Here is a 15,796-nt window from a genome sequence, read left to right as displayed (position 1 = left end):
CCACAGACTCAACCAACGCCCCCACCTTCAAACAAGGCTTTAACCAGAATTAACAAACGGCGAAAACCTTCCGTCTTAATCTTACACCACAAGTCATGAGCCTGTTTTCATAGCTGCGAGAATTGTCTCCAACCGTAGGTGGACTCTCTCACGATAAATTATACGACACCTATATTACACCATCATATATGGTGTTTCTTTTAGCAATCTTGTCACAAACAGTAGCACATAGAAGAGAAAACTGCAGTATACGGAAGCCGAAAATTGTCCGCGTTTGCCACTGCTTTCTACGATCGCAATGCACAAACAATGCACCGAGTTTTCCTAGTTTTTTTTGGGGGGGGGAGGGGTCAATCTGGGCGAGAAACAAAACTGACCATAGAGTTGCCTCCCATGTAGTTCTGTACTGACACCACTAGACTGTAAACATATGATAGGATAACTATACGGTAGTATTTGATTTGATTGACACAGACCTCCTAGCGCCCTAATTTCATCCAAAGTTCATCTTACAAAATAGAAATCACCTGAGTTAAATGTACTCATCTTATGGTATAAAGCTCATGTTTGTGAAACATTTTGATTATCAGTTGCAGCAGTAAACAATCTTTTGGAACCAAAACCTAATTAAGAACTGGTATAACCTCTTAGAATATTTCTGAGAAACCTATTTAAATGCTAATAAGGAAAAGACGCGTAGGATATATTCAAGTCAATGTTTGTCAGTTTTGAGCCTCGATGCGGTCAACAGAGATAGAAACCTACAGAAATAGACCAAATAAAAATTCCTCCTGCTTTACATGAGATTAAGTTGTAACCGAAGTGAGCAGTGGGGGGACCTGGTGTGGGAAAAAACCCGAAAAACATCTTGTAAACTAATTCTTATGCATATTCATGAAGCTAGCTAGTTTCCTCTCTCTCCTTCTTTTTATTGTGTTTGCTGTGGTTTTCAGACTTTTCTCTTTCAAGGAACTTCCGGTCAGTTTGTGGAAAGTATGCCGGGAAACCATAGTGTTGGCAAAGAAGCTATTTTAAGGGTTGAATCTATAAAGGTAACCTCGTTCTTTTAATTTCTTATTTTTTTTTTTTTTTTTTTTACTTTTCTTTCACTTAAATGTTGCTCATAAGTAGGCCGAATAAATTTAAGATGTCGATATAGGTTAACTTATATAGCCCTATACTGAGGTCAAGTCACGTGTACTTCATTTTCCCTGCCTTTGTAAAACGTTATTGGAAATAGAATCCTCGCAACGTTTTCGTTTGTAGATCATTGGAAGCTGTTATATACACACACACACACACACACACACACGCACACACACACAAAAAAAGTGTAACTCTTTATGTAAATCTATACATATGATGAATTATTTATCCGTAAACACTCTTTCATAGATATATATATATATATATGTCAAACCTTCGGTTGGTTAAATTATCATATACAGATGAACCGTAACGTATATTCATATGAAGCAGAACTCGCGACGCTCTATCTGTGACGTTTGTATACCACTGTTTCCTACCAAATCTCGTAAAACAGGGCTTGCACTTGTGCAGGTACTTCGGTAATATGGTATATTATGTAACGAGATTAAACTTGTCAAGGCATATATACCTCCATACATACCTCCATTGCAGAAAGGGAGGTTTTGACATATTATAGAGGCCTTCATTTGGCAAATTTTCAAAACCATTTTGGTACTTCGGTGTTATATATATGTATATATATATATACATATATAATTGAAATCGTAGTGAGTTGGAAAATCCAGAACAGTGAAAAAACTTCCAGCCTCCACCGGGATTCGAACCCGAGCCTCCCGCCCATATGCGGACACCCTATAGCCACTAGGCTATGTACGCTGATTGTATGTCCAGAGGTTCGAAACCGATAAGGAATGTCGTAATTCCACTGTAGGCGATTGTCACCTGTATCGAACAAAACTATAGTTCTGTTTTATAATAGGACTATGTATTTAATTTTCTCTCAAAACTTTTCACTTCATGAAAATAAAATTCTTCTTCCTTGAACTCGCTTTCATCGGAATAGTTATTAGTTATAGTGCACTAAACTATATACATATATACATATATATATATATATATACAAAATGACATTTCTGCATCATGGTATTTGTACCGAGGTTTACACAGTAGAAAGACCTCGCTGTACCTTTACAATACGAAATGCACTTGAACTATTAAAGACACTATCATATTGATTTCAAAATTCGAAACAAGATACCATGATTGGCTTCTGCGCTTGTGTCAGTGCCCGGGTATAGATTTCCACACAAGTGTTGTATTTTACCTTGGCATCATACGATGTTTAAGTTGGCTATATAAAGTCACATCTTCTCGTCATCTTCCTTTCACGGTGTAACGACTTTTATACAGTCGAATAACTTACAGGAAAATAGTCTAGCTGTCCCGACGGGATGATTTACTGGAAAGTAATAGGTGCAAAAAGCCTCAAATGGGATGTATAGGCTCATTATCAAATTCGTTTTCAAGGTGACAATCCTTTCACTCAACAACAAACGTCGTGAATTGTTACATCTTTATTAAAAGGAGAATTAGCATAAGCATATCCAACATCTCAGTTTCGCTTATATTCATAGAGAAGAGAGAGAGAGAGATGTTTGTAATGCACGACTGCCCCAGTATATGTCTATTTTTTTTCTCCATTTGGGAGGTCTTGATGTGTAAACGATGTGTTTTGAAAAAAGGTTTTTACTATATATATATATATATATATATATATATATATATATATATATATATATATATATATATATATATATATATATATATGGCTTTGACAAGTCATGAAAGTTACAAATGTTACAAATTTACCTTCCTCGATAGTTTAGATTTTAAGCTAGAAGAGGTGAAAGTTTAGTATCCCCCATCCCTAACTACCAGCCTCCACTCCCCCCCCCCCACCCCACAACCTCCCGATCCTATCTGTCAGCTCTCAATGCGAAATCTTCCTGTTTCACCTAGGAATTTCAAAATTGCCTAAAATCACCTTCAATCATCATGCGTTTTACACCAGCGTTATTATAATTTACCTTCTTTAACTCATCCGAGTACGTATGAATCAGTACAATGCAATGATACATGCAAATTTGCAACAACAACAACAACAATAAGTCACCTTAGTTGGTCTTTTTCTCGACAATGTCGCATGTATACACTACACTAATGGTGGCATTGTATCTGTACTAAGCCCCAAGATGTTATAAAAAAAATATAGCTGTCCGAGCAAGGAGTTGTTATGGAACAACTCCCTGGTCCGAGGGCGCTATTCAGCACAATGTTTTGGACCTGACCGCTGGGTTATAACGACAACTATAGAACTGCATTTGCCTGCAAGTACGCAGTATTGTAGTGCGCGTGAAGTGCTTGCAGCATTAGGAAGAACTCATCGGTTGTTCATGGAGTTATTTTGTGGGCGGACAACACACCAGGGAGCATAGTCACTGTATGTACCTACAAATTGAGGGCGCTAGAGTTGGAATGAAGTGAGCAATTGAACATTTTGCAGAAAAAAATGTTGAATTGACGAGATACGATAAGTTGTCAATTAAACATTTTGCAGAAGATTGTTCAATTGCTCAGTTGGAATGAAGTGAACATTTGAACGTTTTGCAGAAAAATGTTGAGTTGACGAGATACGATCAGTTGCCAATTAAACATTTTGCAGAAAATTGTTAACTTGCTCATGATCAGTTATAGCAACTGAGCAATCCAACATTTTGCTGATTTTGACAAGATATTATCTTGTTATCTAAACAATTTACTGAAAAATGTCAACTTATTGGGCAAAGTTTTTCTTATGCTGTTGGCACTTTTAAGCTTCCTTAGTTTTCTTTCTTCTTTAGCTTTCAAACACAAAGAATAAAGTTACGAAAGATGTTAATATCGAAGTAAACGTATAAACATCGGCCTAGCAAGTAGAGATTATCTGCAAACAGAAATAACTTATAATACAAAAACATTTATATATTCAAAGTTGAAAAAAGAAATTAAAAATTGATAATCTTTACAGCATTTGGGAAAGTTTCGCAACCAGGTTTTCTTTAAATAATAAGAAAGAAAAAAGAACGGTTTTTTTTTTTTGGTAATTCTATCTACGAGTTTCTGAACCAATTCTCTAAAGTATAAAACCGTGTTTTGGAGTTGTCTTAATTCTTTGCCGGAAAGCTTGTTAATAACACGATATATTGTTCTAACTCGCGCACAAGAAGCAACATATGTTCTTTCGGGAGCTTATGCAGTATTTATGAACCCCCCTCTAGTCCTTTCTATCGATTACAGGGATGCCTAGAGGGACACAGGTGTTTTTGGGTAACTCATGAATATGGTAATGAACCTAGAGCATCATTAAAACGAAAAGAAAAGAACTATAGTAGAGAAGAATAACACTATAACTATAAACTAGACTAGCGACAGACTGTATTGTATATTTGGAATTTGGGCCTCAACAGGGAACTATGATAATATATCTATCTATCTATATATATGTATATTTGTAGACATGTCTGTTGGCGTGTGTTGGAAAGTAAGATATATTCAAAAGAGATAAAGGGAAAAAATGATACTTTCATTTCTAACTTAATTGCTTAAAACGTTAAATCTGTTGCAAAATATTCCGAGCATTATCACAGCTCTTCTTCAGTATATATATATATATATATATATATATATATATATATATATATATATATATCTAGATAGATATAGATATATATATATTAATTGCACTCCATACGAAAGTTATTGTGTCGTTCTTTATTTTATTTATATTATTTAGTTATATGTAAATATTTAAAACCTTCAGAAAGTCCACGGTGTTTGAAAACAAGTATAGACAGACGGGCATGACTTTTAACATATTTTGTTCTATAGGCCTAGCATATAGAGGTATCTAGCCTAGGCTCTATTACGTATGAGACTTATTGTATTGTGGTATTGAGGTTGCGTCATTGACATATTTTTACGCACATAAAGTTCCTAGACCTTGTGGAGTACATTTTTCAAGTAACTGGAGCGGACAGGGACTGACGGTGGTCTGGGCCACAGAAAATGGAACGGTCATTGAGCCCCTCCACCAGCAGCATAACCAACAATAAAAACGTTAGGATAACCCCCACCCCCACCAACTCTCCACTTCTCCCTTCTTAAGTGTAGACATTAAGTCCACTTATACAACCTTATGTATCCTTACATGGATGAGGTCGACCGATCCTAAATTTCTGACTGTCAGTTTTAATTGGCGTTCAAAGGGATCGTCTATCGGGTCGTCCCATTGATGGGGGGGGGGGGACTAAAACAGTAGAGAGCCACCTCCTTATTATCAATAATAAATACGTGTATTATTGATTCATAGAAAGTTAATTGCAAAGCTTTTAGGGAGCATTACAGGCTCTAACATATTGGAATAATGATATCTTGAAAATCTTGAAAAAGGAAAGTGTATTGTCCGATTCTTCAACTTTTAGTTTTCTTCGTAACCATTCCTGAGACACACAAAAAACAACGATTTTCTGGATTTAATTATTAGCGAGATCTGCTACGAAATAAGAGGGATCAGGGAGGATACAATTTGTTGGTGAGTAAATACTTCAGTTGTAAAAACTTAATATATATTCCAACCATCCGTATAATTTAGATGAATAATGAATACTTATTTTAAGGATCCGGCTTGTATATGAATTTATTTCAATATCTTTGAACCCCCCCCCCCTCACACCCCCCGTCTTTGTTTCCAAACTGAACCCATTCAGTGTAATTCTTTATTAATTCAGTTTGATCTACGGTCGAACGAAAAGGTCACATTACGCGGGTTAATTTTTAACCAGGAAGACGTCATATGTACGTCAAAGATTACATGGGATATTTCTATACTCAGCTCGATAATAATGTCGTTACGTCTAGACGTACACACAGAATAGTCACTTGCATTAGCGAATGAATCCATCGACGCCGGACTACGGTGCCTTTCTACAATCTCAGTGACGTCACTGTCTGTAGATCGTGCGGGAGTTTCTTTGCTACCCCCGAGGTTGATAATGAAAGCGGTTGTTTTATTTTGGAAACTTATTTATTATTTTATTTAACAAATTATAGTTTATCATTCTGACAAAACAAGTAAATTCATAAACGATCCCGTTTTTCATCGGGTACCCGTGTGGGGTAAAGTCTGTCGAAGTCAGGTACGTCAATTACACTGTGACGTCAGCATCAATTGCAAAATTTTACTGACACATTCACAGTCTGTTGCAACAAATTTCTAATGCGATTACATGTATATATATATATATATATATATATATATATATATATATATATATATATGTGTGTGTGTGTGTGTGTGTGTGTATATTTGAAATTTTACTGAGTAGGAAAATCCAGAACAGTGATGTAAACTCCCAACCTCCACCCGGAATCGAACCCGGGCCATCTCTATAGGCTAAAGTGGACGTTGATTGTACGCGTTTGTATGTACGTGTAATTTTGATTACGTATATTATTATAATTCATGGCAGGAATATGATGTAAGCGTTAATCTAGTCTTTTCTATCTCGTGCATGATTTCTTAATGGTGTGGAGAATAATAAACTTTTAAGCGCCCGTGGAGAGAAAATGCTTTATATGTTAGCGTACGTATAGTGTGCCATTTTCCTACAATTTGGTTGGTTGGTTTTTTGGTTCGAACGCAAGATGGTCAGTCACCATAGCGACAGCTATAATAACTTAAAATGCGATGCTTTCTAAATTTAGAAATACACTTTACTATAATCCATTTGTCTGTCAAAACGTTTGAACAGCTGTTTCCAATTTACAACGTAATGTGTTACGTGACGTAGTTATACAACTGCAAAGAAATATAATGTTTTGTATGTGTAGAATGTTATCAATGTCACATTAATGATTTTCTCACTCAGACAAAGTGGTGGATAGCATTACTCAAAATGGACAATATCAGAGAGGACAATATTTCCATGTCAATCATGAAAACTCATTAAATTTTTAGCAATTTAGATTCAGAGAACTTGAGAGACCATGGGAGCTTCTGACCCCCCCCCCCCCCCTTGTTTTCCTTCCTTGTTTTTCCTTACAAAGTAAATAATGAATAATATGTTACACCATTTTTACCCATACATAGCCCTATAGCCTTTTCGGGGATTGTAAAACCTGCCTCACCCCATCGCCCCCCCCCCCCCCTCACTAGCCAAAGTTGTATGAAAGCATGGAGCAAGAAGGAGAGGAGTCACGGCGAAGCTAATTTGTTGTTCCATCCAAATATCCAAATTTCTCCTCGCAAATATCCATGGAAAATATTATTGTTTCATGAGGGATATTTGCGAAGGATAGGTGTTCTTTTGTTCATGGAATGCAGTTCGGATTAATTCGGATATTTCCTTTGCAATTAAGCTGGGATAACTGCGATAATTATAGTGTGAATTCGAAGCCATGCATACCTAATTCGCCTCATATGCGGACACTCGATCCTGTTGGGGCCAGTGACAATGAATTAACATAACCCCGAGACTGCTTCATGACAATACCTTTAGTAAATGTTTTGTGACGTAGTAGTTTACCGCACATATCACACATATAGTTGTTCAGAATCAACCGCAAAACGGCTGGAGCCTTTGAAGATACAATTAAAGGTTGCCAAGCTCTTCCTCGTATAGCCTACGGTTCGTACCTCCGTTAGACACTACATTGCAGTTTGTGATACTAATGATTGTTGCTCTTTTTTGTTCCAAACTGCTTTCACGGATAAATTCGACATGTTGGGTAGATATATATATCATGAAACTTCGCTCCTCTCCCTTTTCTGTCTTTAATGACCTGACAGATCTCAAAGAAGACTCTTTCTTCATCTTAAACTTTCTGACAAAACCTTTCTTCTTTTTCCTCCCACACAGCCCGTTGAAAAGGCGCGTCAATTTCCCTAATTACCTCAAAATGGAATCTTCCCGCCTACTTAAAAGTTTTTGTCATACTCTTTCATATGCCAGTGTTAATTCAAACATTTAACAGCAGAGGTCTCATGCCCTGTGTTTAGTCACGTGTCTTCTATCAGTCTTAATATATACCTTACCAACGTAAACTTGACCAATAATTGCAAATGACTGTTTTCTTTACCTTGGTGAAACAAATTGAGCGTATAGAAGCGATGATCCAGTCGTTTGTATCCTTCTAACCCATTGGTCATCATGTAAATCTAAACAAAAAATGACAGCTAAAGGCAATAAAAAGGGGTAATTTTAAATTTAAATATTCTCTCACGGAAATCAAGATCATTTTCGGAATAATCTTCAGGGCAATCTTAGGGCGCTCTCTCTATCTTATTTTATCGACGTTTTACTTTAAGGGTTAACAAAGAGAATGTTTACGCACGTATAAGCATCATACAATTGTCAAAGGTCATGGTTAACATCAGTTTTTGAATACTAATGATAGAAATGTTTGCTGACATATTGATTATTTATGTTAACTAAAGTGATATTTCGTTGGCGGACAATGAAGCATATATCCTACATGGAACGAGAGAAAAAACGATGTTTGATTGGGAAAAAAATCTCAATATATTGTTCGTTACCTCATCAGATACCGTTGATTGAGTTGTAAATTATTTTTCGTACGAGCTAAACTCTCTCTCCCACTCCCAGAAAGTAGATATTGTATGGGATCATGTCAATATGGTGAATAATTACTCCTAATCTTTACTTTTCTGTTATAATATTGTTACTAATTTTTCCTTGATATGTGAGGCATTTAAGTTGAACGGTTGGTTATTTTGTCAATGTTTCTCGGGATTGTCAACTACATCAGTATGACACATATTCATCAGAATATTATGTTCCTCAAGTATAGATAAATGCTTATGACAGGCAACAACAACAAAAACAACAACAAATTCTTTCACCGTACCATGATGACGTCACTAACCCGGCTGTTGCCAGATGCATTCATAAAATTAAAAAAAAATTAAAAGAAATATTATTAATAATTATTGCTAGTAGAATGTTGTTTTGAGCTAAAGAGACAGTCTTTTGTATATCCCTATATATTAACGTATGGACAATATTGTCAGATGACATAGGAAAGACCTGTTGAAAACCACTAGAGCAAATTTATATTATCTACAGTAATATAATAAGAAGTACGGGCCAATTCATATCGTGTTCATGCATGGCGGCATGTGAATGCTATTTTTAGTGCATTATATATATATCGCGGTAGTGTCCAGTACGCGTTATCAATGACCACATGTAATGGTTTAAATATGCTTGCAGTAGTGTTGATGGTGAAACCGTCCTTGCGTTCATGGTTCATAGTGTAGATAGCATGTGAAGTAAATAGGCGTATATATATTCATATATATATATATATATATATCTATATATACATACATATATATATATATGTATATATATATGTATATATATATACATATATATATATATATATATATATATATATATATATATGTATATATATATATATATATTATATATCCAGATAGTGGCGCCAATGTCATCAGTTATACAAACTATCACTTTCTTTTCACCGTCTGTTTCACTCATTTAAAGACAGACATCAAGGGGACCACATCATCTTTCATAAAGCTACTTTTGTTTTGCTTTGTCGTTTTCAATCACGTCTTAAGCTTCCAGTGCGGTACTGAGTCCTATAGTCCATCATAGTTCTTTCCAATATATGGTTATACCACAATATATATAAACCAGAGCACCGAATAAACTCTCTAGAGGCTAAAATAAGTCTGACAGAATTTTGCGATTACCTATTACTGTACAGTCTCATATTCGATGATCATATACAATATTTGGCCTATGAATAGTTTCTTCTAGACGAACACCAAAAACAACAGAAAAAATATCCATTTTTTTTTCTTTTTGGCCGAAGACAATAGTTATTAAAATGGGTCTACAGCGTTCATGTGCGTATGTTTCTTCTTTTGTGTGTGTATGTGTGTGTACACGTATATTTTTGTGTGTTGGGGGGAGGGGCAGGGGTCTCAACCTCCTCCCTGTACCCCACTGGCAGACAGAAATAGAAATATTATCCATGATAAGTTTACACTAAATCACCATTTGTATAAGTAAACTTTTGACATTCACGGCGTCATTATAACTGACACTGTTAAAACATTTTCAAACTGAATTTACTTTGGTAGAATATAATATTCAAGGGAAAACTATAAAGTTTATTGATTATTTGGACATACTGTAAAGTTTGCTTCTTTGGGGGGGGGGGGGTAATTAAAGAGAACAAGTTAAGTACCGACAAAATATCAAAATATGTGTAATTATGTTCGAGTCTTTCGCGTTCGTCATGGACCGGTCAAACACCAAATTATTTAATAAATTAATCTTAAAAACGTAACTGCATACAGTCCTCTATTTGAGAGTACATCAAACGCTGATAGTTGCTCAATAATTAGAGAATAGTGGGGGCGGGGGTGGGGCAGTTGGAGGGAGGAATTTGCCTGAAAATGGAGAATGTGTTTAATGTCCTATTTTTTTGCTACAACTTTTGCAGAAAACAACTCGAATGGGCTTGGAGGAGGGGTGGGGGGGGGAGTGAGATGAATGTTTTAAACATATTCATCTACTTTAAAGGTTAGTGACGTTGATAATTTTGCGTGTTATTATACTATCGACCAAGGACATTGCACGCAGGGTATTGATTTATCGCCATATAGCCGTTATATCATTTGCTCATGCATGCATGCGTGCCATAGTGGAATGTTAAATACTTCCATGATTACACCAGCAGATGTGGGGAAATAAAAAGCTTTTATAGCAAACTGAAAAATTAATATGAAACTAATGATCTAGAACCAATAATAGATGGATCGTCAAGGTATGAGTATAAGTGGAAGAACTCTGTGTTATTTCAACCTTAAATTATTTGGTAAGAGAAGAAATAAATAAATGAGCAGAAAGCATATTATTTATCGCTTGGCTTATAGTTTGAGATATTACTTTCAAAGTTGATGATGTATGTAATAGTCGCTTGGCCTATAGTTTGAGATATTACTTTCAAAGTTGATGATGTATGTGATAAGTTTTTGGGCAACATTTCAATTAAGCTAAATTAAATTTAAGCTAAAAAAAAATCAAAAGTAACCTTATTACGTTTATAGTTTAGAAATGAATATGTGAAATGACCTTCAGAATTAATATTTGGTACGTGATAAAAAATATTGAACATATGATATTTTATTCCATACAGCCATTCTTTAAATGTCTTTATATTCTATACTTTCCACTATAGATTTCCTGAAATTATTTAAACCATTTCTGTTCAAAATTGTGTCTTTTCGTCCAAAAAATAACAACAGACAAACAAAGAAAGGGCACAAATAGCTCAGTTGGTGCCAACTGTTGGTGGTATAAACAACTATACCGCCTTATTCTTCTATGGCTAGGATTATATATACGTCTACATACAAAGCAGTGATGTATAAACAACATAGCTTTTTTTTTTCTTCAAGAATTTAAACATATGTTTGCAACATTAAAATAGCGACAAAGTCAACATATATCTTTTAACTTGTATGATAGAAATCTTTGTGAGGAATTAACTCAACCAAACTACTGAGAATAATCTTGCTCTGATTGGGAGATATTCTAGTTTGAAAGTCAACGTCATGTAGCTGTCATTTTTTAATCTATGACGTCATAGTGACGTTATTGGATCTGAAACTTTTTAATTTCTCTTTGTGTTTCTGTTCCATATTTTCTAGATAGAATATAAAGCAGTTTTGACAATGAAACCAATACCATCATTAAATCATTAGGTGTTATTAAGGCCTTCATTTTTTGTTAGATTTGGCTGTGGCCGAGTGGATAAAGGCGGTGGTATTTGAAGCATTGAGGCTTAGCAATCGGGTGGTTCCGGGTTCAATACCCGGTCGCATGGGCGGCGATCCATACTTCCGAGTGGGGGGATATGACCTTGTTGACTATCTAAGCGTAGCGCCACCATTGGTTGGCGCGAAGCGTACAAGGAAATTTTGGGATTAACAAACCCTCTAGATGGCCGGAAACGGCACTTCCCGAGGTTTCCAAGCGGCATATACCCAACTTTAAAGTAGGGATATCATGTCCGAAATATCTCATAATCAGGATCCAAAATACTTTTTTTTTAAATTTCGGGTGTTATTTTGGGAAAATTGCCACTGTCAACCTTGTTTCAGGTGCTACGTTAGAATGTTCGAGAGCTCTTTTATATTATTCGATGAAGAAAATGGCCTCATGCAGGCTATTATAGGCCTATACACATGCAATACACAATTACACATAGTTACATTCCTAGGTACCGATTGCTAGGGCATCAAGGTGAAACGTGTATTAAGCATTACCAACATGAGATTCTCAGCTGTTCGAGGGAACATGTACGTGTGAAGGCCTTCTGTAGGGCCTATATGAATACTATGAGAGTGCATATATGTACTATATCAATACCGTGGTCGCAATAATACATTTTGTTGTTATAGGGCCAATGAAGCCTACGGTCAACTATTCTTGCTTTATAAAGACGGTTTATTTCAAAAGATCGCACTGCGTTTATGGTAGGCGAGAAATGAAGCTAAAAAAGAGCCGTACATTCACGATGATGCATAAATGTAGGCATGAAAATATTCTTATCGCTGGCATTTGGTGGGGGGGATATGGTGTATTACATCCCCTCCACCCATTTTCATGGGGGGATATATCCCCCCTTCCTCCCAGGATCGCCGCCCATGCCCGGTCGGGTCATAGTAAGGTGGGTTTCTCATCCAAAGAGCTATCTACAGTTTTCCCATCTGAAATGACTTTCTAAAATTAAACAGATTCCAAATTTGAATGTTGAATTGGAAGCTACCCGACGTGTATGTTTTAATCCATTTGCCGTTGCGGGTTTCTCCCACATTTGTGGTCGCTTAAGCGTCGTAAAATAATTATTACTATTATTATTGTTATATTATTGTTTGTTATTTTAGCCTTTTTCAAAACCATCCCCATTACTGAAATAAATGCTATATTAAATAAAGAATAGAAACTAAATAGAAGCATGCATCGGTAAGTTGATATCATATTGTTGATATATATTCAAGTCTTATGTCGATGTGAGAAAAGAAAAACAGGTCTCCCACTGAGTCGAATAAGAGGTTATTCTTTGCTGTTTTGGACAGTTTTTCATCTTATATGTATCACATAGGCAGATCAAGACTATGTTTGGATTAGCCGAAACAAAATAAATAACAAAATAACAAAAATCAAGAACAAGATATACATATATATATATATATATATATATATATATATATATATATATATATATATATATATATATATATATATATATATATATTAAACGTTACAATGAACACCCGATACACAGAGAAAACACAGTAACTATACTATCAGAAAACCTTAGCTGAGGATGATGCCTAATCCCAACAAATCCAGTTTTATGCATTTGTTGGGATTACACATTATCCTCTGTCCTTATACTGTAATCCTAATAGCATATGCTACCGATTTATCAGATTTAATAACACGATCCAGTTTTTTACTGTGGTACTATAAACTTTCCGATTTACAGTATATAGTCGGACTATGATCTCTGTGTGAATCGGTTGCAAATAAAAACAAGTGGCAGTCAAAGCCACGTGATCTGTACACGTTTTCATTCGAAACAAATAGATTAGTGAATAATCCAGGCCCTCTCTGCAGCGCCACAACATGGCAGTCCTCTATAGCCTTGATTTTGCATTTCTCAATATGAGTGATTTACATATATTATGTGGGGTATATAAGGAAAGTATAACACGAACGAAATCTGTTTTCTCGTAATTTTTTACCCCTTTTAGGCACGCTTTTCTATGGAAATTCAACACACGTGTCAAGTATAGAAATAGATCATACACTATAGCTTGTAGGGTGATATTGTATATATTCATTGAAATCCATGATTTATCCCTTTATTTTTTTTTTTTTATAGTTTATTTGACGAATCTCAATTATATAGCATGAGAAGATCATTCTCCCCTTGTGTGCCTGAAGGTAGATACTCCTTCGAAAGAGAAAGAAAGATATAGAAAAGTAACGATGGAGAGAAAGTAGAGAGAAAATACAACTTCTGAAAATATTCCTATAGATGTTAAGAGGCTCAGGAAAATGATGGATATATGCTCTGTGGTGGGCCAGTAGTTCTGACTGGTAGGGTGAATGACACGAAAAGATTATATCTTGCGTAACTCTGTCTAGAAATAATAGACATAAATGTGTATAGGCCTATGTAGAAGCGTATTACCGGCCAGTATATGTATATATATATATATATATATATATATATATATATATATATATATGCACATGATACCGAACAATAAGAAAGACAAACGCTTATAATGCAAGGTGTATATATCAGTCGGGTGTAGTATGGGTGCCGACGGTATAAAACCGAATACATTCGAGTACCAAGAGAAACGCGTATATCATCGAGTACGCCCGAGTACTTAGAGTACCGCTAATCGTAACGAGTACGTCCGAAGACTCACATATTTAAAACGTTAAAAATGATAATGTTCCTATTATTGATTATGTTAATTCGCTATATTATCCATGCATATACCGTATACAACTCATATCGATCAGTCCTGAGGAGTTGGGATAAAAATTTCCTTGAAAACATCAGGCTTTTAAGGATAGTAGTAATGTACCTTTGTACTCATATATGTTAAAATAATGGTATTACAAACTAGTGTATAGTTGTACATATAGGCTAACTTAACCTACAGCACCTCATAACATGGTGTCTGCATATAGCTCCGCTCTCAAAAACCCGACTAAATCGGGACTGTTTTCTTTGTGAACGCGAACATATCCCATCTCTATACTCCTTTATCAGGAATCTATACCTTAACGCTCACGTTACATAAATATTGAATGTATAAATATATGCATGCATGCATTCATCACCTCTTCTAACAGAATAAGCCATGTTCACATTTAAAAAACGAAGAATCAAAGCGAAAAAGTTTGCTTCATTCGTTCACCAATTTTGCGGTAATTCTGATATTTCGCGGGAGAAAAAGTAAATCCAAACTAAAAATTCTCCTTAGGTCAAAATAAGACTTTCCTATATAGATGTAGTCCTAATTTATTGAGCCGATCATGTATAACATTTGAAGTTATTTGATATTTTGAATTTGTTGGGCATTTATTGGTTGTTACAGAATATCTAATTAACCAGAATCACTGAAAGGTGTTAACAATTTAGAGGTACCTATACGGATAATCATAAATGAAATTAATAATTGTGACAAACAGGAGTTAAAAATAATATCCCCTATAATATTTCTCGATAAAGGTCATACTACGGAATTTATACTTTAAAATGGGGGCGGGGAGGGTGGGGGGCAAAAAATAACTAAGTGAAACTATTTTGCAACAGTTTAGTACGGAACTAAGAGAGCTGACGTCACCATCGATATAGCCTTAAAGGAGTATTCCAGACATTAATAATCTATAATGGGAAGTATAGGTTTAAAATATAACGAGCACTGTTTGTTTTTTTGGTGGAGGAAGGGGTTGGCTTTTTAACCCTTTTTTGGGCAATTTGTATGACGTAATTAACACGAATTCCTACTCATAGTATCAATTTTTTTTGTTTTTTTTTCGTAGCCTATGTCCTTTGATTTAGAGGACTAGAACCTTCCGGAAAATGATTTCTCAAGTTCATGTGTGCAATTCTA

The sequence above is a fragment of the Apostichopus japonicus genome, chromosome 15, assembly GCF_037975245.1.
Source record: "Apostichopus japonicus isolate 1M-3 chromosome 15, ASM3797524v1, whole genome shotgun sequence".
Taxonomy (NCBI): Eukaryota; Metazoa; Echinodermata; class Holothuroidea; order Aspidochirotida; family Stichopodidae; genus Apostichopus; species Apostichopus japonicus.
The sequence above is the reverse complement of the archived record's forward strand: the minus strand, read 5'-3'. Positions refer to the sequence as shown.